Here is a 27,632-nt window from a genome sequence, read left to right on the forward strand (position 1 = left end):
GCTTTGAAGCTTTGCTCTGTTTCGTATCCAGATCATATGTACTAGTATCCATTTATGAGGTCAACATTCTTAGAGAGCAAATATGTCAAGATATATCTTATACGTATAAAAATTCACTCAAGATTATTTTTGTCCTATAATATCCGTTCATTAGAGATATGTTTCTGAACTGTGTTCGACAATTATATTGCTTATAGAATATTGGGATACTTTAACAGTATGTCATACTTCAGTGAGGTAGCACTTTTAGGGCTAAAATACAACCATTTCAAGATAACACAATACGGATATACCTCAGCCTCCAAAAATATAGATATTACACATGGAACGCATAACATCACGCTACCTAAATTGGAACACTTTTTGAAGATAATTGTGAAAAATTTTGCAACTTCTACTTGAATCCATATTTTGCTCTTAATTTTCAACAAATATATGCCTTCAGCTTTAATTTCATGACTTGTTTACTTTCAGCAATGCATATGTTTTCAAACAGAGAGTTTTGAAGCATGCCCGGTCCAGCACTGTTTGAACTCATATAAGGAAAGTTCAAACATATTGTAATTTATTTAAGTCACATAACTGTCAAAAATATCCCATTAAGCAATTGTTTTTTTTATTTTAAAATATGTTATTTTTAGGATTGTCATACGACAATATTTCCCGGATTTTTTCACCATTTCATTATTCTCATGTTTAAAGATGCTCCACCGCCGACAGAGCATAAATGGTATTCTTCATTTGAACAATAATTGGTGTTTAATCATGTATATATATATGTGTATGTCTAATTAACACAAAAAATAATATCAAATAATTTCTTTTGCCTTTGGTGCATGCGCAATCAATACTTCATTCCATATAGGATATAGTGCCACGGAATTTTTTCGGGGTGCAAATAATATTTTTTCTTATATTTTCAACTTGAAGTATAATTAGAACTTTAAACTTTTCAATGGTGGTATTTGTGTAAAGTACGTAACTTTTGTAACTGAAGAAAAATATCAAATCATCTGATCCTGTTTTTGATGGTGAAAAAAACACCATTTGTGAGCGGTGGAGCATCTTTAAATTGAGATAATATCTAAAATTGCCGCAGCTACTATTCAGCACCTTATTTCTTTACAAGACAATTATCGTTAGTTTAGGTTGTAAACTAAAAACTCGGCATCATATATTTTAAAGGTGTTCCAAATTGGGAAGCGTCATGTAAGCAAACATATGCCCAACTAATAATATGACTTTAAACCTTATCAAACAACCCACTAGTCGATCACTGTAGAGGTCAATTGTACTTTCAAATAAAATGAATATATTTTGCATGATCATTTCGTTTACATGTAAATCCACACGGTATTTAAATTGTCTTACTGATCGTCGTGTCGTTTAAGAAATATATTGCTTTTGACTGAATCTTTTTATAGATCAATTTGATTAAATACAGATCCTTATAACCACTCAGTCATACAAACGTCGTGACAATAGGGATATATATATTTTAATCAGATTGTTTATAGATAAACAATAAAATCTAACACCCGTGATATACAATATTCATGAAAGTGACGTCAAACGAGGAAAACAAGCAACATCAAATGTATATTTCACAAAGAAACCTCAGTAATATAAGGATAGACATTATTTATACCAAATAAAACTTCACAAACGCAAAAACAAGAGGCCCATATACGCATAGGAATTAAGAGTGATTTATATTAGCAAGAAATGTGATTATGTAAAGCCAAATTGAAAATGAATCAAATCTAACAGACATAGACAACTTTGAAATGATACAAAATACATTCTAGCGTGACCAGCATTATACGCCAGCCGTTTTAAATAACAACCATGATCCAATTTGTATGATTTCATTATGATCTGGGCTATCTTAATAACATGTCACGGATGATTTATCATTCCCTAAAGCTAATATCATGACCACTTATATACTTGAAATTTATACAAAAGAATAAATTTATAATAAGGGTTCTCTTAATAGCCACTGTGTTCGCTTAATTGAATATTAAATGACAACATATGAAAATTGCTATAAATGTTTAAAAGGAAGAAAATTTAAGATAGGCTGAAGTATGTGTCACAAGTGTTCCGTAAAATCCCATCAATACGAGTCGCACGGGCATTACCCCGCCGATGGCCCTATAGTCACGTGTGATTAACGACAGCCTGAATAATTTGTGATATCTAATCCATTAGACTGTGTGCTCAAGCCGTCTAAACTATCCTAGGGGACTCGAATCCTTATACAATATTCCGGAATTTAATGGACTGGTGATTTTAAACTAAAATATCAAAAGATTAGAATTGTTATTATTTCCTATGGGTGAAATTATTCGAAGCCCTGGATAGGAAGTTAGAAACCGATATAGAAAGTCATGATAACAATTCTCGTCATTAATTTGTTTAAACGCTCTTATATTAACCATGCATCCCGGCATAAGAACAATTGTGAAAGTATTTATTAACAACGCTGGCTTCTTGCAAATATTTGTTCTCGTAAGGAAGCCACAATTTCACAACATTATTGACAAAATCCAATCACATCTAATTCCCGTTTTAGAGATTATTTAAGTCCTCGTGTGCACATATAGCCAGCTTGGTTTTGTTTAAGTTCTACTTTTTATGCATTGTTATGGTCATTTTTGGCAATACAATGGTTTGATGATGAAGAAGATCTAGTGAATCATGGGTTGTGCCTCCAGTACTTGAACATACAGTTACGACACCTGTATACAACATAACTTTAACATGTAATTCGCCATCCTATATATGAATGCTTAGTGGAGGGACGTCAGACACGTAATCGTGTAGTTGACACGAATTCATTCGTTTTCGTAGAGTAATACCAGATGTTAAAGTACAGTATATTGTCCGAGAGCTAAGACAGAAGGCGTTGATGATTGTGGTTCTTTAGTATGCTAACATTGCTCATAGGTTTACGACGCGCAAAAAAAAAAAAAAATACTGAAAGGTTGTTTACTTAGCCCTGCATCCCATTTCCAGAAAATGGGGTAATTAAATTTAAAATGCTCTGAACACCACAAAAATCATCCGATCTGAATATTTTTAGCTTACATTGAAAACAATTCCTTACTGGTCACTATGGTATATGATATGATGGGAATACGGACGAATTTAATTTCATATCGAAAGTTGAATTACGAAGATTCGTGTAAAAATCGTTAGTCGGAAAAGTACACTCTACATCCCCAGGTCACGATTCCCTAATGAGCACAGATCGAATAAAATCGCCATCCATTCAACGAATGCATCCCTGAAGTGCAGATCCTCAATATAAACTCACTTACTTATAAAAATTACACATTGGTATCCCTTAGCGATCCCCACGCTCCATTTATTGTCGTGCAGAACAGATGATCACAGGCCATTTTGTGTCTGTCGTCTCCAATTTGTTATAAGCTATCTGATTGGTGCACTCGCACCTAGGAGTTCGCCCGTTGTCAGTATAATGTGACCGGGTTGGGTATGTTGCTTGGTATCTTCAGTGGTATGCTTTAGTGATATAGCACTATAAAAATTGCAAGAATTCCACAATACAAAAAGACATAACACAAATAAACGCATAAATGGGAGGCCATAATTACATGACTCTGACTGTTGAATGGATGTTAATGTAAAAACCCAAACAAAACTGAAACTTTACATTTATGAGACAAAACGACGAAAATATCATTTACATATTAAAATAATGATTTTTGACGTAGAATACACTAACCCTAAACCTTTCTATGCAAACCGCTTTTTATAGTTGATCTCATATTTTCAAGTTTTTCTGATCGTAAATCATTTCTCCCATGCGGTTTTCATTTGCTTGTTTGATTCAACTAACGTCATATTAACAGCCAGGGTCATGTAAGGACGGCCTCCCATGTATGCGGTGTATATATTGCATGGTGCGTGTCCTGGGAGACTGCGGTATATTCATGTTGTGCCTTCTTGTATAGTGGAACTTTTGTCCTTTTTATAGTGCTATATGCCGCCGAAGACACCAAGAAACACGCATCACATCCGGTCACATTATACTGACAACGGGCGAACCAGTCGTCCCACTCCCTGTTTGCTGAGCGCTAAGCAGGAGTAGAAACTACCACTATTATAGACTTTGGTGTGTCTCGGCCAGGGGACAGAACCCAGAGCCTTCCTCACAGGGGCGACCGCTCAACTCAAGGCCAAAAGTGAGGCGGTGCCAAGGGAGGCATTAGGAAATATAAAGTCAGGTAGGAAGAAGAGAAAAGAGAAGATCCTAAATTTAATCGCCTTTTACGATTATGCAATAGGGGCAGCAGGTACAGTTCTAACGCCCTACCTGCAGGACCAATGCGGTTTTCAAGTTTTTATTTGGCCGGATATATTACTTAAAGTGACGGGTTATTACTTTTAATTTAATTTCATTACCTCGGTATTGATATCAATAGTTTTACGAATGTTTACAATAAAAGATTCATTCGTGGCGCATCGATATCTAAGACAGTAGTTTTGTTTGGCCAATGACTGCCGCTTTTCAAATTTCCAGCGAAAAACAAATCTAAACATTCTTATTGTATAAGGTCACAATAAAGTTATATAGATACGAATCAGCTGTAACACATATAGGATGGGCCGTACCAGTAGAACCGAAATATGTTGTTCGTGTCCTGAAACGAACCAAGATAGCTGACTATTATATAAATTTAAGTGTTAAGATAGATTACTTTACTTTTATATTGGAACTGTATCATTCATATGGGTGTCGCCATCATAGAAAAATTCAATTGCGTTCCATTTGGCAGTGCTTTATAATTTCAGTACATCTGGCATTTTATCAAAAAGGAAATACATGTAATACATCGGATGACCATATTGGATATAAATGTTACGCTTCAAGAAAGGAAACACTTATGCCGGTTCAGTTCGGCTGGTACAGCGCGTTCCATTACAGAAACAGCGGATACGTACCGGCACTAGCAAATTGAACGCACGGTAAATCAAACCATCATTTTGTATATTTAAATTTCTCAGTCTAATACTTGATGACAAAATTATAATAACAAAAAGTAACTGATTTTTTTCGGTTTTGGAGAAAACGCGAAAAGATGGATTACACTTTTTTGTCAGATTTCTTTAACATAACAAGAGGTTGCAGACAAGGGGACCCTATCTCCCCATATCTATTTTCTCATACAGATAACAGAAATATCAAGAGCATAGACAAAACTATAGTTATTGGGACAGAGAAGAAAAAAATATCAGTGCTGATGTATACCATCATAGATTGCAGCTGTTAAAAGGTCGTAGAGTTAGACCCTGTTTAAACTATGATATGTTATATACTTATGTATATATATATCAATTCCTATGTATACTTATACATAACTAATTTGATAAAAATTGCATTTATATCAGGTCTAACCGTTGGTGTTATTGTTGATTTGGCGAAATATGCAAAAAAAATGTGCATTTCATTTTAGTAAGGCCACAGGGTTCAATACATAATTATGCATATCCTTATAACCACTCCGTTACCTCTTATCAAACGGAGTGGTTATAAGGATCTGTATTTTAATTAGTTTGCATAAATATTTCACCGAATAATTATGCCATATGTTGACTAGAGTGTATAGCACGAAGAATGGACTTTTTCAATAGAATACACATAGACCTTTTTGACCTTGTCATGCCAATGAAGCAAAACTTGTATCAATAATGTACTCCTAATTTTACATTTTTACTTAAAACGGTATTCCCGCTATGTTCAGATGATATTATATATTATAACGTTGAATGTGTCCATTGGTATTAAATGGAAAACCCCGTATGTACCATATTAGCATGATATAAAAAATAGACACTTGTTACCTCTCCTATCACAAGAAGACACAACATAAGTATGCAAGGGTCTGTTCAGGGCGAATGTAATCCTCATAGAGAGGACATGGCACAAATACCATTATCAATCTTTTTCACATCACGGTTAATTATAGAATATGTTTCGATATATCTACTTAATGTTGTGGAGGTTGTCCCCAAAAATCCATGTTTAGGCCTAACGAGTCCATGGATCATATTTTGGTAAATAAGCTTATATAATCCGTGATTACATACATCGCAACACGTTAAATATGTATCAATCAAACATGACAGTCATCCGGGAGTTCAACCAATGAACGGAAGCGTTACAACACGAGATAGCAGGTGATCGCTCCAGATCTGGGCTATGTATCAAATGTCTAATTAAACTGTCGGATTACTTTATTGAGAGGAATACCGGTTTTCGTTTTTAAAGGTTTTTTAGGTTCGAACTTCAAGTTATATGACGAACACGTGTGATCATATTCCAAAATTAGTGGCAATTCACTAGGATTTCTAATTTGAATCGTGTTTAAATATTCCAGGGTAAAGAGTGTTTAAGGCAAGCCAGCTAATCCTACCTTGACCTGGAAAACCATCGGCATTAGGTTTCAATCGTAAATGTGGTTATTTTTTCAGGGACCTTGGAAGGGCGCGAGGCTAATAGGGGGCTTGGTCTAATTCACGTAGCATGTAATAGTATTTAAACAATGATCGAACTAACATTCTAGCAAACCAATGTTTAATTAAATGAATAGCCATGCAATACAGAGGTGTTAAGCGTATTTCACGCTCAAACTCCGCTTTATCGACGAGAAATAGTAATTTGGTTCATTTCGTTTCATGGGCTTAACGTCCTTCTAACAGTCGCAAAAGGGCAGATCAGCTTACTAAGGTGGAAAAGAGTCTGAGTACCCGAGGAAAAACACCAACATGTGGCCAATACCTGCAAATACTCCACATTCCGACATAGAGGTGGAAAGCATGTAGAAATAAGTCGTTACATGTTGACCACACGTCCTTGCGTCTTTATTTAATTTCCATGACATAATTATAAAAACGTATTCTCATATTTCGGCGTAAAGGTCAAAGGCCTCGATGTGATGGCCAGATTTGAATGGTGTTAACCGATAGCTATATCAATTTTATAGTGAGAAGTAAAAATAATACTACAACAATTCCAACGAGACGAAACAATCTCCACCAATCTCCCTACAATTTGAGAACAATACTCCGCTTCCTTCCATTCCAAAGATGGGGGTCAAGTTATGAATTTTGTTAGCCCAAAACTTTACTCCGAGAATCGTCCTACCAAATTTGAGAACAACCTTCCTAAAAACAGCAGAATAACAGATGGATGGACAAACGAACAAGTTGAATGATATAGGGCAGCCGCATCCCGATGCGGGAGCATAATAACAAATACCACAGAGTAATACAAGAACAGAATATTTACTCTCATTTAAACCTGCAGCTACATTATGTAATACCAGAAACAATGAAGAAGTCGAGTTAGATAACAAGAAAACTAATGAGCATCTGTACTTGAACTAAGCATCAAAACAAAAAATCGAAACCAGTTCATGCATGAATAACTTGTGATATCAATATCAAAGTTCGGTGCGTGGTTTATATTTTTTTTTTTATTAATGGGTATCGACATAGATATGTAAAAACATACATCCCTTACCTTCAGCGTTTGATTTCAATAAAGATGCTCCACCGCCTACAGAGCATAAATGCTATTCATCATTTGAACGATAATTGGTGTTTAATCGGGATGCAATTAATTATTTTTCATATTTTTAACTTGAAGTAAAATTAGCAGCTTAAACTTTTCAACGGCGGTAATGGTGAAAAGTAAGTAACTTTTGTAAATGAAGAAAAATACTAAATCGTCTGCTCCTGTTTTTGATGATGAAAAAAGAACATTTGTCGGCGGTGGAGCATCTTTAAAAGATAATTTTTCGTAATGTTTATTTAGCATAATATAAAAAATACCAAGGTGTTGTTGAAGTTGTTTGGTTAGTATAGAAAATATAGATTTAATTTTTTTATTTAAAAACCATTGGATCCATGATTTTTGTAATATCGTTGGATGGTGGGCTTTATGACATACATTAGCATTATTCGTTGTTACCTGTTAAGCAGTTGGAACTTTACTTATCTAATTATATGAGTTGCTGACTTAACTGAGGACGCTTGCCACCATAACAAATGGTCACACAATCCTTTATGATGCCTCCAAACAATTTTCAATGTTTGAGTTTAATGTCTTCCGACTTCAATTAAACTGACCAGGTGGCGACATGTTTCTACACTAACCTTTATAAACTTGTTGTCATGTTTATTTCTCGTGGCAGGATCGAGAAATGATTGACATTATTGATCATTGATACCGTGGTCTAAGAATATGGCGCCGTCAAAAGTTGTTTTACGAAAACGATAAGATTTACCCTGTTTTATCATATAGATACCACTCAGTAACATCAATCACCTGCTAGGTCTGAAATAAATATTTTCTCAATATGTTTTTATTTTTTGAAATCAGAAATGGTATCCATCATGTTTATCTTTATAGTCAGATCCACATTTCTATACTGGAGACAGGTCTGGGCTGGCCGTCCACGGTGAACTCCCGATACCATTATGATGTTTTTATTATCCTCGCCTGTGATCTATTGACAGCGACTGTTGTCGTCTGGCAGGCTGACAACGTTTGGCATTTTAATAAAAACTACGATACAAACCAGCTTTAAACGCCATCAGCGGAAAAAATTTCACATTTCCGTTTTGTTCCTTTCGAAACAAAATAGGGATTTACAGACGATAAATGAGTTTTGCGTTATTTTTTGTGTGTCTGACATTCAGTATTTATATGGTTTCATCTTTTGCGTTGAGCGAGTGGTTGAGATGTTACGACATACACGTGTATTACCAGTAGACCTCTAACCATAGGTGTCGGTATTTTCTCCCAGGTTACTTCTGCTCTTCTTCACATTTATCCCGACACATCCTGAAATTTACCTGGCTGTAAATGAGGCGTAAAAACTTTAATCCTTTATGCATTATACTATCGGTAAATTTTACGTTCGACGTTAATTTGGATTTGACGTATGACACACACTTACATTGGGGGGCTAAATGAGTCTGGACGTAAATATATCAAACCAAACCAAAGTACAAAATCAAACAACGCTTTTTCTGCTCCTGCTTAGCGCTCAGCATACAGAGAGTGGGACGAATTGTTCGCTCGTTGTCAGTATAATGTGACCGGGTGGGGTGTGTTGCTTGGTGTCTTCGGCGGCATGTTTCAGTGATATAGCACAATAAAAAAGGGCAATAGTTCCACTATACAAGACACAACATGAATATACCACAGTCTCCCAAATTAGCACCTTACACAACATGCACGCACCACACCGCATATATTGGAGGCCGTCCTTACATGACCATAGCTGTTAATAGGACGTTAATGAATCAAACAAACAAAAATGTACTGCAAGCAGTCCTACAGATAAGGCATAGGAATTGATCCTGCTGTCCATATTGCATGACGTGGAATGCGACTAAATTCAAGATCTTATCTTTTCTATTCTGAACATCTTTCTTAACAATGCCTCACTTTGACCTTCAATTCATATCGCCCTTGTGATTAATGTTATAAGTTATTTCCTTTAGCCGCGACACACCAGCTTATGGTGGCCAGCATATGGGCAGTGAGGCGACTGGTTCGCCGGATGTCAGTTAAATGTGAATGTGCTTGTTGGGCGTCTTGTTAACTTCGACGGCATGCTTTAGAGTGATAGCGCCATAAAAAACGAAAATTTCACTATCACGAGGAGAAACAATTCGGATATACTACAGCCTCCCCAAAGGGAGTTTGTTTGATTAATTAACGTCCTATTAACAGCTATGGTAATGTAAGGACGGCCACCCATGTATGTGGTTTGGTGCGTGTATGTTGTGTGAGGTGCGTGTTTTGGGAGACTGCGGTATATTCATGTTGTGTTTAAAAAAAAACCCACAGCAACACGTTCCATATATGACAGTCAGTTCCATGTAAGGACGGCCTACTATGTATACAGAGTATATGAAGTATGTAGTGCGTATTTTGGGAGACTGTGGTATATTCATGTAATGTCTTCTTCTATACTGGAACTCTTTTTGGGAAAGGAGGTATAAACAAAATGGGTAAGATCCAATGCGATTGACAATTTAGGATCTTACTCCTTTTGTCTAGACCTCCTGTCCAAACTGCCTTAGAGAATGAAGGAATTCAAGTATTCTGTATATTCTTGGAAAACATATGTAAAGCATAGAGAAATTAAAACACCCATCCTGTTTATATGGAAAGTAAAATAAACATATGTTTGTCTGTTTGTTTGATTATTTAACGTCCTATTAACAGCCAGGGTCATGTAAGGACGGCCTTTCATGTATGCTGTGTGTTGCGCGTATGTTGTGCGTTTGTTGTGCGTATGTTGTGCGAGGTGTGTGTTTTGCGAGACTGCGGTATATTCATTGTATAGTGGAACTGTTGCCCTTTTAATAGTGCTATATCACTGAAACATGCCGCCGAAGACACCAAGCAACATACCCCACATAAGTCTGTCAAGTTTGGAAGTATTTCGATGCTGGACTGTAGGCGAGAATGGCGCTGACTGGTCAAATTTTCCCACTTAGCTAATGATGCCCTAATTCACCTGTTAAATCAATATATCACTAAGGTTATCTCAAATGGTCTATAAAGAGGATTTGGGTAAGAAATGAACTTGATCTATTCGGATAGTTAGATCGGCCATGAACTTGTATTTTGGATTGTCAAGTGCCGAAATCTCAGACAGTTGAGAATGTTCGACAGTAATATTTGGCGAAACAAACTTATTATTTTCACGTATCAATGGAACAGCTCATATTGTGTATTGTTATTGTCTTGTCCTCCGGGCTATAAACACATTCCTAGGTTGCATAAGGTCGTGGCAAATTAATAGAAATCTGAATCATCATGAACAAGTCTGTCTGGGTGTCAAGGCCTTAGGGCACGCCAATATCATTTTCTTTTCTTTCATAATTAGATTCTCGTGGGATATAAAGCAAACTACGTTGATTAATCGAAGCCGTGGTTGGTTAAGATTCCCACACAAATTATTGTTACATCTGTAGTTTTGAATTTACCTCATACACACATTTACCGCCCCGTGAGATATCCTACAATTGGAGTCGTTCAAAACCGAAAAGAAAACGCATCATCAGTGTAACAGTATTCAGATAGCTCTCTGGTTGTCCTCGAGATTACTGTCGGCAGGTGTTCGGAGATGATTGTACCACTAAAATGAGAAAACAAATTAAGATATCACTGGAATAATTGATGCTTTATGTAGGTCGTATTGTGTTTGGTGGAAACGTCTTCCAAAAAAGCAAAACTTCAATGAGATATCAAAACATGTTTAAGACTATGCTAGAACTGCAATACAGGCATATCTCGGAGAAATCTAATATCAACCGAAATTTAGATCATAAGGCAAAGAAACTGGAAATACACAACATGAAAACATACGTCATCGTGAAGACGTTATGTGTATTGTCAGCATTGCTACGTGTCCTGGTAACACATATGGTTATCTTGTTCCTCTCTGAATCCCTATATAACACGAGTAGTAAGAAATCGAGTTTTTGTAAGACGAATTAACGAATTAAATCGATCTTTAAGACCAAGGCAAAGACACAGACAAACATATATGATGCAACATCACGGAAAAAACTGTATTTGTTCTTGTTTTTATGCTTTAAATATTTATATGAAAACAGACCACACTAATTTGTTTCAATTTTCGACGTACTATTGTTCAATTGAAACGCAAGGGCGACACATAGATATCACTACGGGAAAAGGTTTCCACGCAATAGTTTAAAATTTATTGTCCGATTTCAACCATTGCTCTATCTCAATAAGATCTTTGAGAAGTTCGATGGTGGCCAAAATCCGTCAATATTTGCAAGAGTTACGGAACTTAAAAATCGTCAAACAGATAATTTCTTAGTTTACATACAATACCTTTAGTATTCATTGTCCAATTTCAACCAAATTTGATATATTGCTTAATATCGATGAGATATCGGATTGGTTTGATACTGGTCAAAATCAGTCAATATTTGCAAGAGTTACGGGACCTGATAACTTCAACTACTTATTAACAATATTTTCAACTGTAAATAACTGTTTGTGATGTTTTATTTAAAACTGCTGTGCAGGCGACACATACACATCCATGGAATTATTGTTGTTATCAGGTCGACATGGTGTTTTGTTGTTTTTCCAACACTTCCGGATATAGAGCAACTAACAAGAAAATAAATCAAGAGGACAAAAAGAAAGTCAGTTTAAAAAAATAGTGTTAGGTTGAGTGAAGATGGACAGGTCAATGAACTCTAAACGTAGAATACAAAAGGTCAGTCCAGCCTTAAAAATGTCAATTCTCATCCGCGTGTTTTCAGTTCTAGATAAAAACAACAATCTTATTTCAGGCCGTAGGTCCTCCAATATGTCGATATTAAGTGGTCAATGATAGAAAATCTAACCAAGCGTCAAACTCTTCACCTCCGAATCACTTGTAGTTGAGCGAATGATTGTGCAAATAAGGGTATTCATTAAATGTCAATCCTAGCATCAATGGCCTAATAACCGGAATCATTGCCAAAGTACATCTGTCAATGTACTTGATGGTTATTGTGCTATCACGCATGAACAGCGATGTCATTTTGTTCACTTAGATTTGAAGAGGTTTTAAGTATCATCTGTTTTCCTTCTATACTCTTCATAATGCAACTAAATATGTGTACTAATAACGAATTATCTTTGACAATTTAATGTTAGTACCATGAGAGTATGACAGTGAATGGTTATTAAACAAAATTTGACTATTTTAAGTCAATGTGTGTTGGTGTTATATTGTCCTTGCCTATATATACCAATATATCAAGAATGATGTCCAAGTGGCTCGTTCGGTAGGTTTGGTGGTTAGACTTAATGTCTTCACGCATATTGTTTTGATATCTCAGGATAATACGTCGTTCTTACGAAATGAATAAAGAGATAATTTGTTTGTTTGTTTGTTTGATTTATTAACGTCCTATTAACAGCTATGGTCATGTAAGGACGGCCTCCCATGTATGCGGTGTGTTGCGTATATGTTGTGCGAGGTGAGTGTACTGGGAGACTGCGGTATGTTCGTGTTGTGTCTTCTTGTATAGTGGAACTGTTGCCCTTTTTATAGTGCTATATCACTGAAGCATGCCGCCGAAGACACCAAGCAGAGATAAAAATGTAAAAAAAAAGGTAAAGTAACGAGGTCTAAGTACCTACTTGTACTTAAGCTTTACTTTCAATATCTTTTGGGTTTATGAAATCATAGACAAAATGGCTGACATATTTGCCTCTCTGTCGGTAGAGGAGAAAAAGAATATTTTTAATAATGCCGACGCAGAAAATACAAAAAGGGTAAAAAAGACAGCGTTGCGAGTGTTCAGGCAATACGTATGTTCTAAAAATGTTTTCAAGCCGATTTTGCAAACTTTGCAAACTTGGAGCTTTAAGATGCTTTCGCCAACTGTCATATTGAACGAGGAACAAGAACGGTGAGATGTACAAAAAGTCCATTCTCCTATTGTTATAGGCATGTGATTCAGCGACATTTAGAGCTTAGTCGCAAAGTCAACATTCTCAAAGACGATCAATTTAAAAAGTATAATAAGGCAATTAAATCAATTACAAAAGAGTTGACACGGAAAGGACATCGATCGAGATGTTTAACGTAAGTGAAGGAGACCTGACCAAGTTATATGAATACTTGACGAGTAGACAAGATACAATTATGTATGCAGCTTCTGCAGTACACGGTTTGTTTAAATTAGATATCAAATACACAACCTGTATCATATAGTGATTCTTTTAAATGTATGAATTGTTCTGTCATTAACTTATTATACTTTCTTCTAATATGTGTTTGTAGACATTATGTTCCATTTTGGATGCAGAGGAAGAGAAAACCTGGCAAGTTTGACCAGGAATGTATCTATATATCAAATCAGATCAAGCACCGCGAAGATGACACCCAACAAATCTTTTGATGACAGAATGTATTAAAATCAAAAGTTTGTGATACATAATCATTGTTATATCTACTGAATTAAGGCATTATAAGAATTTTGCATATACTACTATGCATTATGAAATTTGTTCAGTGTTAACTGCACGTGTACTCAGGATAGCGTCACATAGAATAGTCAAAACAAAATGTAAAACATGTCGTATTATACATGTGATGGTATATAATCCATTTCTAATGAAACAAATTTCATAAAGGTATAAAATGTAAAATATCTGAAAATGTAATTGAGTTGTAATTTACGTTTATAATACATCTTATTTTTACAATTTGTTTCTTTGATTATTTAAACGTCCTATTACAGCCAGGTTCATGTAAGGACGGCCTCCCATGTATGCAGTGTGTGAAGTGTGAGGTGCGTGTTTTGGGAGACAGCGGTATGTTCGTTTTGTGTCTTCTTGTATAGTGGAACTGTTGCCCTTTTTATAGTGCTGAAATATGCCACCGACGACACCAAGCAACATACCCCACCAGGTCACATTATACTGATAACGGACGATCCTGTCGTCCAACTCCCTGTATGCCGAGCGCTAAGCAGGAGCAGAAACTACCAGTTTTATAGACTTTGGTGCGTGTCGGCCGGGGGACAGAACCCAGAGCCATCTTTAAAGGGGCGACCGCTCAACTCAAGGACAAAAGTGAGGCAGTGCCAAGCGGGACATCAGGAAAGATAAAGTCAGTTAGGAAGAAGAGAAAAGATGATATCCTACATTAAGTCGCCTTTTACGATCATGCAATAGGGGCAGCAGGTACAATTTTAACTCCCTACCTGCAGGACAGCAAAAATAATATACAATTTATTTTTATTGATAGTATATTATTTCTTTGCTCAATGTCTATACAAAATAAAATGTAAATTACATCATTTATTATTGTTCCCGTGTTGAATTTGAGAATAATAGTTTTTTGTCTAAATTTATGACCTAGGACTGCGTCCCCCGATCATTATTTAATTCTAACAAAGCGATATATAACACCATATGACCCTCGACAAAGGTCTATAATTGATAAGTAACGTAATGATCAATTGGCAGCGAAGGCAGGTGTTACATTTTCTTACTACACTAAATAGAGGAAATAACAGGTCTGGATCGTTTTACAATATGTATCTGTGTCACTAGAAATGGAATACATTTTCAAGATGGTCAATCACGGAATGGTCTTGTGAAGGGAATTATCATATGACGGAAATACTATATACAGATATAGAATTTCTCCGTTAGATTATCCCGTCTGTGTATATTGAGCTGTCTGTTGTATTGTATAGCCAAGACATTTAGCCAGACAAACCGTTAACGTTATTGCTAGCCTTGATATATTGGTACCAAATTTTAAATAACTCCACAGACATATTTGTAAACTGTTTCCAATGTAAGCTTGGCATTTTACATTGAAAGTGGAAATATGGGAATAAATACAGAAGTACAATTACATAGATGTTCAGCGCGTGTATAACGTCATACTGGTAAAATGGAAGCCAAACCTTGTTCATATTTCATTTTGGCTTTGACGCCAGACTCAGACTTTGTTTAAGAAAATTTGAAATGCGTAATTCACATTTGTACGTGACCTAGGTTTACTTTGAGACAGTTCATTAACACAATGACCAGGCGATTTGATGAAGTATACTACATCTCGGAGATCCCTTATCCATGCTCATGCTCGGTCCAAATATGTTGTTAGCAAAAATGATTATGATACAGTTGTCATGAAAAATATGGGATTGAAAATGCGAATGGAGTTGTATTTTTTTTTCTCTTTGAATTGATAATTTTTTTAACGCACATACGAACAGTTCTTCCGACGAAGATTTTTTTTCTGTTATTTTGCTAGTATGGTTCTTTCGGGAATATTTTTTTTTGCCTTCTTAAAGTATGATTCTAAACAATGAGACGAAGCTCTAGTTCAGTCATATTGTCCAGCTCCTTTGAGTAGATTGACATTAGGAACAATTCTTAGACCAAGCTGAGTATACGTGTTAGCTGGTTCAAATTTGAGACGATGATGAAAAGTTTCAAGGCGTCATTCCAAAAACATTTTAAGACGTCAGATTTTATAAAAGGCGACCAGAATCCTAGTCCCTGGAGTGTTTGTCATGCTAATAGACTTGACCCTGGTGGTACCGAGGATAAAGTACGTTCACTAACAGCTGATTACTTTAGATAGGCAAACCTACGTATACGCTAGCTGGCAGACTCCTTATTTGGATATAAAACCCTAGGGTACGACGTTTCTGACCGCTTTTGTAATAGCTTTGACCCTTTGAGTATAGCTGGCCATAATATAACTCGTCTATCAGTTCGATACTGACGTTAGGCAGTACGGCCTATTACAGATCAGCGATCTCCCGGGCAGGATTCCCCTGTCTTACAGACACGACCAGGTCAAATGAGCACACAGGTTATAAAATGAGCACAAATCGTTTGAAAAAAAAATAATTTACTTCCATGTGACACTTGGCCCTGTTGTCATCGTGTTGTGTGTCTTATCTCTTGTAGACAAAAGAAAACAATAAACCACCCACGTTATGTCTGATTTATAAAGACGACAGGAATCACACAGAAGTAATGAACACTAGAAATGTATCATCAATGATTTTTTTATATATGCTTTATATACAGCTTTCAAAACATCTCAGAAATGGACAAAGTGATTTTAAAGAGTCTCCACCGCAGACTGATCATAAACGATACCCATCATTTGAACAAAAGCTGATGTATAATCGTGTTTATTTGTTTACCTAATACAAAAATGCATATAAAATAATTATCCCCCGCCCAACTAAGTTGGCGGGGGATATACAAATGGGTTCCGTCCGTCCGTCCGTCCGTCTGTACGAATGGTTTCCGGAGCATAACTCTAAAACCAGTAGAGATATTTCCACGAAACTTCATACACACATTGGTCTTATGGTCTAGTAGTGCCTTTTGCTATTTTTAGGTTTTCATTTTTTGCATTTTTTTCCGTAACCATGGAAACATTGCTGAAAATATCATATTTTGTACCAGGTTCGTTTCCGGAGCATAACTCTAAAACCAGAAGAGATATTTCCACGAAATTTCATAGACACATTTGTCTTATGGTCTAGTAGTGCCTGTTGCTATTTTAAGGTTTTCACTTGTTGTACTTTTTTCTGTAACCATGGAAACATTGCTGAAAATGGCAGATTTTTGTGTAAGAATCGTTTCCGGAGCACAACTCTAAAACCAGCAGAGATATTTCCATGAAACTTCATAGACACATTGTTCTTATGGTCTAGTAGTGCCTTTTGCTATTTTTAGGTTTTCATTTTTTGCACTTTTTCCGTAACCATGGAAACATTGCTGAAAATATCATATTTTTGTACCAGGTTCGTTTCCGCAGCATAACTGGAAAACCGGTTGAGAGATATGCACGGAACTCCATAGGCACATTAGTCTTATGGTCTAGTAGTGCCTTTTGCTATTTCAAGGTTTTCACTTTATGTACTTTTTCTGTAACCATGGAAACATTGCTGAAAATGGCAGATTTTTGTGTAAGAATCGTTTCCGGAGCACAACTCTAAAACCAGCAGAGATATTTCCATGAAACTTCATAGACACATTGTTCTTATGGTCTAGTAGTACCTTTTGCTATTTTTAGGTTTTCATTTTTTGCACCTTTTCCGTTACCATGGAAACATTGCTGAAAATATCATGGTAAATGGTATATGTTACTTTGCAAAACTCCACCCATCTTTGTGTATATAGTCTAATATAAATATCAAGGCTGTATACCTGATTCAACAATTGCAGCCCCGCTCTACTTGAATTATACTCCATCTTCCTTTAGCTCAACTTCCTTTTTCCTGTTGTTTTTTTCATACACATAAGTCTCCACAATCAAACTTACTTCAGCTTTGATATCTCCATTGGCGGGGGATCTGAATGACTATGTCCTTGTTTATTTTGTTTTGGTGCATGCAACATCAGTACCTCTATAAAGAATTGAATTGAATTTTTCGGGACACAATTAATTTTTATTTTTTTTTTCTTGATTTAAAGTAAGAAGCTCAAACTTTTCAATGGCGGTAATGATGTAAATTAAGTAACTTTTCTTTGTTTGATTAATTAACGTCCTATTAACAGCTATGGTTATGTAAGGACGGCCTCCCATGTATGTGGCGTGTTGCGTGTATGTTGTGTGAAGTGCGTGTTTTGGGAGACTGCGGTCTATTCATGTTTTTTTTTCTTGTATAGAAGTACTGTTGCCCTTTTTATAGTGCTATATCACAGAAGCATGTCGCCGAAGATATTCGGGTTTTTTTCTCCGGGCACTCTGGCTTTCATCCACCAACAAACCTGACACTTCCTTACACAACCCTGGTTGTTAACAGGACATTAAACTTTAAAAAAAACACAAACCGATTTCATCTGTCACAAGATATTGATTGAAGACTAAACTTCACTTCATTAATTAGCCTTTGTTAATGTATTACATATTTATATTTCAATTTCTTATGTGAATAATACAAACAAAACAAAAAAATGTGGAATTGCACATTCCTGTGTGCCAGGCATGTGTATTTTATTAATTGGTTTATCGCCATCATCATATCCTCACTGATATCTGATTTTTTATTTGCTTCAGGTTTATTGACATGATAATAGATATGTCATTCACAAAGATATCAACAATGGATATGTACTGGACATCCAGCTGTCTAAACAGATTCAACCCAGTGCGTTACTATTGTCAAAGAGAAGGTTCCAGGCTATCCTATCATTCCTGCAGATAACACCTCCAGTCGATATTGATAAAGGTAAATATATACCGGTACAAACCTGTTTATCAAATGCACCATAATTATTTTCCCATTTTCTGAGGCATGTAATTGTAGTCACTTTGTCCTTTCTATCCATCCTTGTTTATACAGCCATGATATAACATACAGTCATGTATATTATTGATACAATATCAGCATTTACAAGCTGTATAATTGTATGTAATATATTTCGGATCATACTCCAAATTATGTTGCGTTTTTTATTAGATACACATGCAGGTCTGTTGTATCACTTGCTTATTTTTTTTTGTAGAAGACAAACTGACCAGAATCAACCCATTGCTGGACCATATAAACAAGACTTCACAAGAACTCTTTCAACCGTTCCGTAATGTAGCAATTGACGAAAGAATGGTGGCCTCAAGACACAGGTTTTCTGGAATCCCGTCAATTTATAAAAGATAAACCTGTTAAATTTGGTTTAAAATTATGGATTCTTGCAGATACTGAAACCTGATGTACCTACAATTTTTATGTTTACACGGGTAAAAAGAGGTCAGAAAAGGGGAAAGGTTTAGCATACAGTAATGTTTTTATCTTATATCTCCCTTGTTGTATCAAGGTTATCATTTACTTTTAGACAATTTTTATACATCTGTGCATCCACCTATCTTATTGGTGCTGTCAGGAAAATAGTTCAGCAATGCCATTGTTTTAAAACCTCTGTAGAACAACGGGGAAAAAATGCATGTAGAGGTGATTGTAGATGGCATAGACAGGATGGATATGTAACTGTTCAGTGGAAAGATTGAAGAACTGTAACAATTGTGCCACCTATTCACAAGGGTTTAGATGTTACGTCTTGTGTTCGTACTATTAAACATAGAACTGGTTTTAAGAAAACCACTGTGTCACAGCCTGTTATTGTTAACTCCTATAATTATGGTATGCTTGGTGTAGATAAAAGTAACCAATATGTCACACAGTATCCTTCATATTTAAGAAGTAAATTTCATTGGTGGAAAGTTCTATTTTTTCATTCTATTGACATTATGATTGTAAATGCATTTGTTTTGTATAAGCAGTCTACAAGTAATTTGCCATCACATTTTGGACAGCTTGAATTTAGGGAAAGCATTTTCCAATATATTTTTATACTTCTGGAAAGAAAGAGAAGAAAACAGTATTATCATGTTTACCAGTTGTATCAGAAAAGAGAGTTGATTGTGTAATGTGTAATGCTAAAGCCAGTATACAAGGGCTTCCTTTGCCTAGTAGAAAGAAAGTGATGAAATGTGAAGAGTGTAATGTTGGTTTTTGTTTGACTAGAGATAAAAACGTTTTAATCTGTGACATGATGGAAGTTCTGAGAGTGTTAAAATTCAGGATTGGTACAAAGTAACAGGCAACTATCGGAAGAGGAAATGTTAACTGAATTGATTGTTATACTGAATCAAAACAGTTACTAAAAAAATTTTAAAACATATTTAAGGTTTCAGTGTCCTTAAAAATTTTTTTATATATTTATTTCTGACAATAAGGTACTAAACATTTGTATATTAGTACAATAAGAGGTCTTAGTTAGGGAGTTATATAATTAGTGTGTCCAATTCCGAGGGTCTCAAGCTCTGATTTGATAATAGGTATGTGATAAGTCATTGATGGGGGCTTATACATTTTAGTTAGTCCAGTAGCTCTTGGGTTAAAAATAAGTATAAGGTCTTCTTCTTCTTTGGTTTATCACCATCCGTCAATAGTGACGATTTTAGGTGAGTGATCGGCTCAGTGGCGTGGGGAAAGGGGTTATATACAGTGCATTTTTTTTCTCTTCTGGTGCTGGAATAGAAAAAAGTAGATAGGTTAAAAACATGATAAAAATGAGGTGTTTATTTGTCATTAGGTCATTAGCGGAAGGTGTACAATGTAGTTTGTTTTAATTTCTAGTTAAGGTTCCATATTTTACAATACACGTATAATTCAACTTTGCTTGTAACAGCATTTTCATTCGATTAGAAATTTACTTTATCAGTTCATAAAGAAAAAAATGGCGTCACCGATTGTACCATTGATTCTGATTGGCTGAGATGACAGCCTAATGATTTCATAGACAAAAGGGTCCCAAAATGATAATCTATTCAAATTAATCCTTAAATTAATACATAGTTCATACAGTAGTCGCAATTTTGTATAGAAAGTGATGTTTATACAGGTGATGTTGCCCTAATTAACTACATTAGTGTATGGAGTAATTTTTACTTCCTCAGGTTTTTGTGTGGAATTATTTCTCATATAGTTAGAAATAATCTATATTAAATATAAGTAACAAAATTGTTTTTATATGTTTCAATAAATATTTCATGTTGGATGTAATTGATGAGTAAAGCAGATTGAGATTCGGAACAAATTAATGTTCAGTCTATATTGAAACAAATTAGTAACATGCAAATGAAGAAATTATCTCCCTTGTTGCTAGCATGGCTTGATATACATGCAAGTTTTACAAAAAAATGGGTTTTTTCAGTTAAAGGCACTTGGAATTGGTAAACAATTCTAAAAAATCTCTTTGAAATCAATATTTTGCTATAACAAATGTATCTCAGAACACCTGATAATAAATGCATAATTCTGCTGTCAATGTTGTCGTTTTTGATGTTGGTTCCATTGCAGGTCGTGTTGCGAAATTCTTAATACAATAAATGTATTCAGTAGTTACTGGTCCATCTTATAGGATCATCTTCTGAAATGTTTGTAGTTTAGAATGTATCTCTGATAATGAAATAACCCAAGGAAACACAAAAACAAATATGTTTTCAAAGAAAAATATTTCGTTCCCGTTACCTTTTGCCTCATCTACCCGAAAGGTCAAAACTATATTTAGAAAAATAAAATTTAAATTATATCCTTTGGAATGATGTATAACTCATTATGCTTCCATGTAGGATAGTATGAAAATTCAAATATGCAAAGCATTGCTTATTACACTAATTTAACAAATCAAAAACACCCGAACAGGAAGGTGTTATGGTAAGAGGTTGGTAAGCGATTTCTAAAATATCTTCGGACACAGCATCCCAAAACAGACAGACATCCACACCGCAACAAAAAGCAAGCCTGAAGGACCTTCCTTAAATTACAATAGCTGTTAATACCTATTAAATTTAACCAAACAACAATTTTATGTTACTCTGGTATACGCGTGTATTGGCTGGCACCAGCTACACATGTTTGAAGACCACGCAGTTCAGATACAAACTTATGGCATTAGTTTTGATTTGTTTCTAACGTAACTTATTTTTCTAAAGGTAGGTTTCGCCCAACCAAATAAATATGTTTTTGTAAAATTCGATAAACGGAAGAAAAGATAAAAAAAAAGATATTAAAATACATCAATTTTATTTCTTTGTGCGTATGGAATTGAACAAATGTGTCTTGAATACAAAATTGAAGAAAATCCTTGATTTATTACGATGTCCGACTGACAGGATAGTATGCAAATGAAGCTCGATGGATTGTGAAAATGTATCTGAATCGGCAACAAAGAGGAGGGAATTCGAATAGAATCGGTAGCACCCTAGGATAACTATAGGGCTTTTGATTGTTTGTTTGTTTGATTAATTTACGTCATATAAAAGCTATGGTCATGTAAGGACGGCCACCCATGTATGCGGTGTGTTACGTAATTATGGTGCGAAGTGCGTGTTTTGGGAGACTGCGGTATATTCATATAACTCTAGGGAATGAAATTCAGAGATGGCATGTAGCAATAGAAGAAACAGAAGCCATATCACAAATTTCAATGTCTTTATATTTCATTGGACGAAACCTACCTTTAATATGTTTGATAGTGACAAAGCGTAGAAAAGAAATACTTACATGACCATAGCTGTTAATAGGACGTTAATTAATCAAACAAACAAACATATCGGTCTACGAAAATGCTTTCAGAGCTATTTACAATTATAAGAAAACATCAAGATCCACGGTGTACCATCTTAATGACACTTTTTTCATTAGAATATCCAAGCATTAGGTTGATACGCTTTTATTCAGACTCTAATTGGAAAGGAAAACTATAATGATCGCAAACAAAAATAAATTATAACTTTAATGATATGTCCATTCATGTCTATTTTGTGTAAAAATAACTACCCGCATGCCATTCTGTAGATTAATCCATTTATATGTTGTCACACCGCATGCTACTTTCTAACAATCTATGCCGATTCCCATCCTTAGTAATTCTAACACATCTGTGACATTTATATTTTTGTGAAATTTTCAAAAAATATAATTTACACAGCAGAACTATGTTATTAAAGCAATTCCACTTCAGGGAGAGGCGTTGATGAAACTAATTGGTATTCCGAATCACACATGTATGTGTTGGAATTGTAATTTAGCTCTTTATGTTCGGAATCCGCCATCATCGAGGGTTATCATTTGTATTGTGTTGAAGATGAATGATTAAAACCAGACACTTAAAATGCACCTTTACTCGGGACCATCAGCGGTGGCAACGAGTAGTTGTCGTAACTTTGGAATCTGACTAGAATAAAATATCGTATTTACCATTCATCAGTTGTCTCGAGCGCTAAATCTGATCTCATTATGTCACTACTAAAATAATTTTGTCTCATTAAAAACAGAATTCTTGATTTTACTCTGATGATGATTGATGACATGATTTTTTTTTCTTCTGAAAACATTAGTTTTATTTCCGTGACTTTATGTGATAAATTGAAAGAACAAAAGAAACTTTGAAAATTAGTCAAAACATATTTCAAAAATCATCAATGATAATTGTTGCATAACCACCTAACCCTCAGGAAGTAAGTAAATACATAAATATCGAATCGATCCGTCGACTGTATCCCGATTTCTGTACGGAAACTTTTCTCCTTTTATAACAGATATCTGCATCTTGGAGGTGTGGCCTGTATTTTGATATTTAAGTCTACAGGGACTTCTCGCACATTACCGAAGCAGGTGACGTCGTCGACGACATATTGTGATACCTTTTTGTTGTCTATTATTGCTGACGACATTAATGTAACCATAAAGAATCCCAATATGATTGAGATATTCAAACCGTAGACTGCAGGTAGGGCGATAGAATTGTACCTGTTGCCCCTACTGTATGATCGTAGAAGGCGACTAAATTTAGAATCTTATCTTTCTCTTCTTCCCAACTGACTTTATCTTTCCTAATGCCTCCCTTGGCACCGCCTCACTTTTGGCCTTGAGTTGAGCGTTCGCCCCTGTGAGGAAGGCTCTGGGTACTGTCTATAAAAGTGGTAGTTTCTGCTCCTGCTTAGCGTTCAGCATGCAAGGAGCGGGACGACTGGTTCGCCCGTTGTCAGTATCATGTGACCTAATGACAAAAGTTGCACTATAAAGGAATACACAACATGAATATACCGCAGTCTCCCAAAACATGCACCTCGCACAACATACACGCAACAAACCGCATACATGGGAGGCCGTCCTTACATGACCATAGTTGTTAATAGCACGTTAATTAATCAAACAAACATAGACTCGATAATAAAGTGTGTCGAGGATTTTGTGGAAAATCATGTCGATGATGTCAATTGGAACAAAGACGGTAAATGACTTAACCAATCAAATTACTGATAGTAACCTTAATGCAACACCGATATTTTCATAGCCCATTGTCAAGATAACAAGTGTAGTGTCAATTTATGTCTTGTATGGCTTCAATGCCATCAACGGCGCTTTACATAAGTTGGAACTATATTGGTTTTTAGCTACATCCCTTCTACGGCTATACCTATGCCTTATCAAAATATCCATTTTTCAAAATTTCAATTTGTTGGCGTTTATACAAATTCAGTTTCAAGGCTTCATCAAGATTTAATTAGAAAACATATCCTTGTATCATATAAAACTCGGTTATCTAATGGAGCTTCAATCGAGTTTCATAAAGTCGGCTAAATAAGTAAATATTTCAACTACATAGAACTCCCAACACAAATGAATTCCATTGTCATCTATAATGATTTAGTCTATTTTACGTAATAACACCAGATACAATCAGTAAAATTACATTAAGTTGATGTAATATGGTGATTTCAAATTGAAATGTGAATGTCCTTGATTCAATTTTGCGAATGAATCGGTGTTGGAAGTTTATTTGATAGAAACCTCATCTTCGTCAAACCAAGGTGTTTCCTCCCCGACGACTCAAATCCCAACTAGTGAGATAAACTCGCCTCGGTCATCGGGTAGATGCATTGTGCATGGTTTTCTTAAAGAAACTGTTTTGTGTTCGTGGTCGGAGGTGTCGGGTTTGATTCCCTATCTGGCGGTTCATTGGTGTTTGCGATCAAGCTGATGGCGTTGATAACTCGAATAATAAAGATAGATGCTGAGCCAGGTTAATAGACTATGCGTTGGTCTTTTGCAATTAACCTCGGCGAAGAGCATGATTCTTATAGCAGTACTACAAAGTGACCCAATATACATATGCTATTCTTTGATTGAGTTTCGGACACTGTATTTTAAGTTGCATTATGAAATAAATGCAATACTGTTTTACAATAATTCTAATAGTCAACATTTTATTTTTCCGCCAAACGTAAGGTGTTGTCACTCAAAGACAAGACTGCCAAAAATATGATACTCCCATTACAATCTAAGTAAAAAGCATATCCTTATCAGCACGACGTTAGCTACCTTTATTGAATAGAGTGGTTTTAATCAGATAACCTCCTTTATGAAACTCGTTTGACAAGTTAACGATTTAATGATAAAAGAAGCACAATTTATATTTGACAAATAGTTATGTAAACACAATGATAACTAAAGTAGATACAAAACAAACTGCAATTTTACCGATATATAAATAATGGCTTAATCACATGTCATTGCAAGTAATAAAAGTTTAAAAGATGTAAATAACTTTGCATTTAGAAAAATAACATATATATATATATATGTATTTTCCTATTTCCATACAAATTTCGATGAATAATTATCTTATAAGTTGAAAATGTCATCAACCGTTCCATACTTAATTAATTTTAAAATCAAGCAAATTACAAAACTGAATGTGTAGAGTGTTAAACAAATTTGCAGATTACCGGATTGAGCTAACTGTTTTTAAGTCTGTGTACAAGTTAACAGTGATCTGAACCAATAATTACATAAAGTGCTGTTTTTAAGTCACAATATTCTACTAGAAGATTGTAATTTGCTTGCTTCCATTTTAATTACTAACAAAAGCGATTTTTACAAAATCGTTTCATATACCTTATATATACCCAATCTTTTTTCGCGGACATTGACTACACTTGCTATTTCCAGGTTGTTGAACCCTTGTTTGTTAATTTGTTTCCCTCCTTTAATCTAGTAAAGAACTTTCCCTTTACAAAGATGCAGCGATACCACGAAACAACCGATGTTTGACCTTTCTTAAGTGCATGATTGGATCTTCGTTGAAATCTGTTTCTCTGTCTCTGCACCAATCTACTGCTGGACAACTTAATTACTCTAACATCATGTGTGCTAGTTAGCTCGGTCAAATAGGTATATATTGGTACAGTGAGTCAGTTAATCTAAGTGCATTTACTTGTACTATTTTAGTCAAAGTCTTTTATTTGATGAACTAAAGACTGGTGAGCTTCGTCGACATTATACAATAAATAAATAAAGGAATGGCACGCGCAAAAACAATATCAATTGTATCCAATCGATACAATTACAATATCTTCATTCCTTTATTTTGATTTTGTTTGTAATGTTATGATACACCTGTTATTAGTATTAATAAGTATACGAATGCAATGTGTCAAGCTGACAGGTAGAAGGTATATGTATACCGAAGACGTATCGAATAGGCTATTGTAATTAGCAGTACTGTAGTAAAATATCCATTCCTATATAGCCCACGTCGTTAAGGATCTAGGGAAGGAATACATAAAACGTGAAACTATTCAGCACTGACAAGTATACATATTTATGTTTCCCTAGTTAAACATGTTTTTTTTTTCATTTTTACACTCTGAATTATGCTTCAATGATAATGGTTGTTTATAATAAATGTTAAAATTTTACTATGGTGTCATCGTATCCCTTTTGGTCTTGAGTTGGGCGTTCCCTACTGTGAAGAACGATCCATGCTCAGTCACCTGGACAAGACAGTTTCTGTATGTTTTTTGAAGCCTGTGGTATATTCGTGTTGTGTTCACCATTACTATTATAAAGACACAGTACTAATATTCCAAAGGCTTCCCAAACATAGATATATACATACACAACACATTTCATACATGGATGGCTGATTATATATTAATCGTCCTTATAACAGCCAGGGTCATTTCTACCCTTCACGCAGGAAATGGTCTGCTAATAATACAGTCCATTTAGCCAAACAAGCAGAAGAATATCGCCTACACTTTAGATTATCATATATTCTCAATTTAAGTTCTAAAGGATATGTAATAAATTCATGAGCGATATTTTGCAAGGAATATCAGATGAAAGGCCTTAAAACTTTGATAGTCCTCGTTGATCAGATTACTTACTAGGCAACCAAACACTTACAATTCAAAATGAATTTGTTAAAAACACACCGATTCCGTAATCATATGTAGATAATTAAGAATATATGTACATGTATTTCTATCTCTTGTAACACCGTGGCCGAGTGACTAAGATGTCTCGACATATTACCAAAAGGTCTCCACTTATGAGTCGCAAGTTCGAATCTCTTAATGTAAGTTATGCAGTTGCGAGGTACTGATCGCTGATTTTTCTCTGTTATAAGCAACATAATCCTTTGAATATATTTAACAAAATATTCACTCCTCAGTTTAATGTCATCTCACATGGCT

At 35.2% G+C, this 27,632-nt stretch overlaps 1 pseudogene; it reads left to right on the top strand.

Moving 5' to 3' along the window:
• The first annotated feature begins 13,285 nt into the window (after positions 1 to 13,285).
• Positions 13,286 to 20,601, top strand: LOC138317180 (piggyBac transposable element-derived protein 4-like; annotated as a pseudogene).
• Positions 20,602 to 27,632: the final 7,031 nt, after the last annotated feature.

The sequence above is a fragment of the Argopecten irradians genome, chromosome 3 (genome assembly GCF_041381155.1).
Source record: "Argopecten irradians isolate NY chromosome 3, Ai_NY, whole genome shotgun sequence".
Lineage (NCBI taxonomy): Eukaryota > Metazoa > Mollusca > Bivalvia > Pectinida > Pectinidae > Argopecten > Argopecten irradians.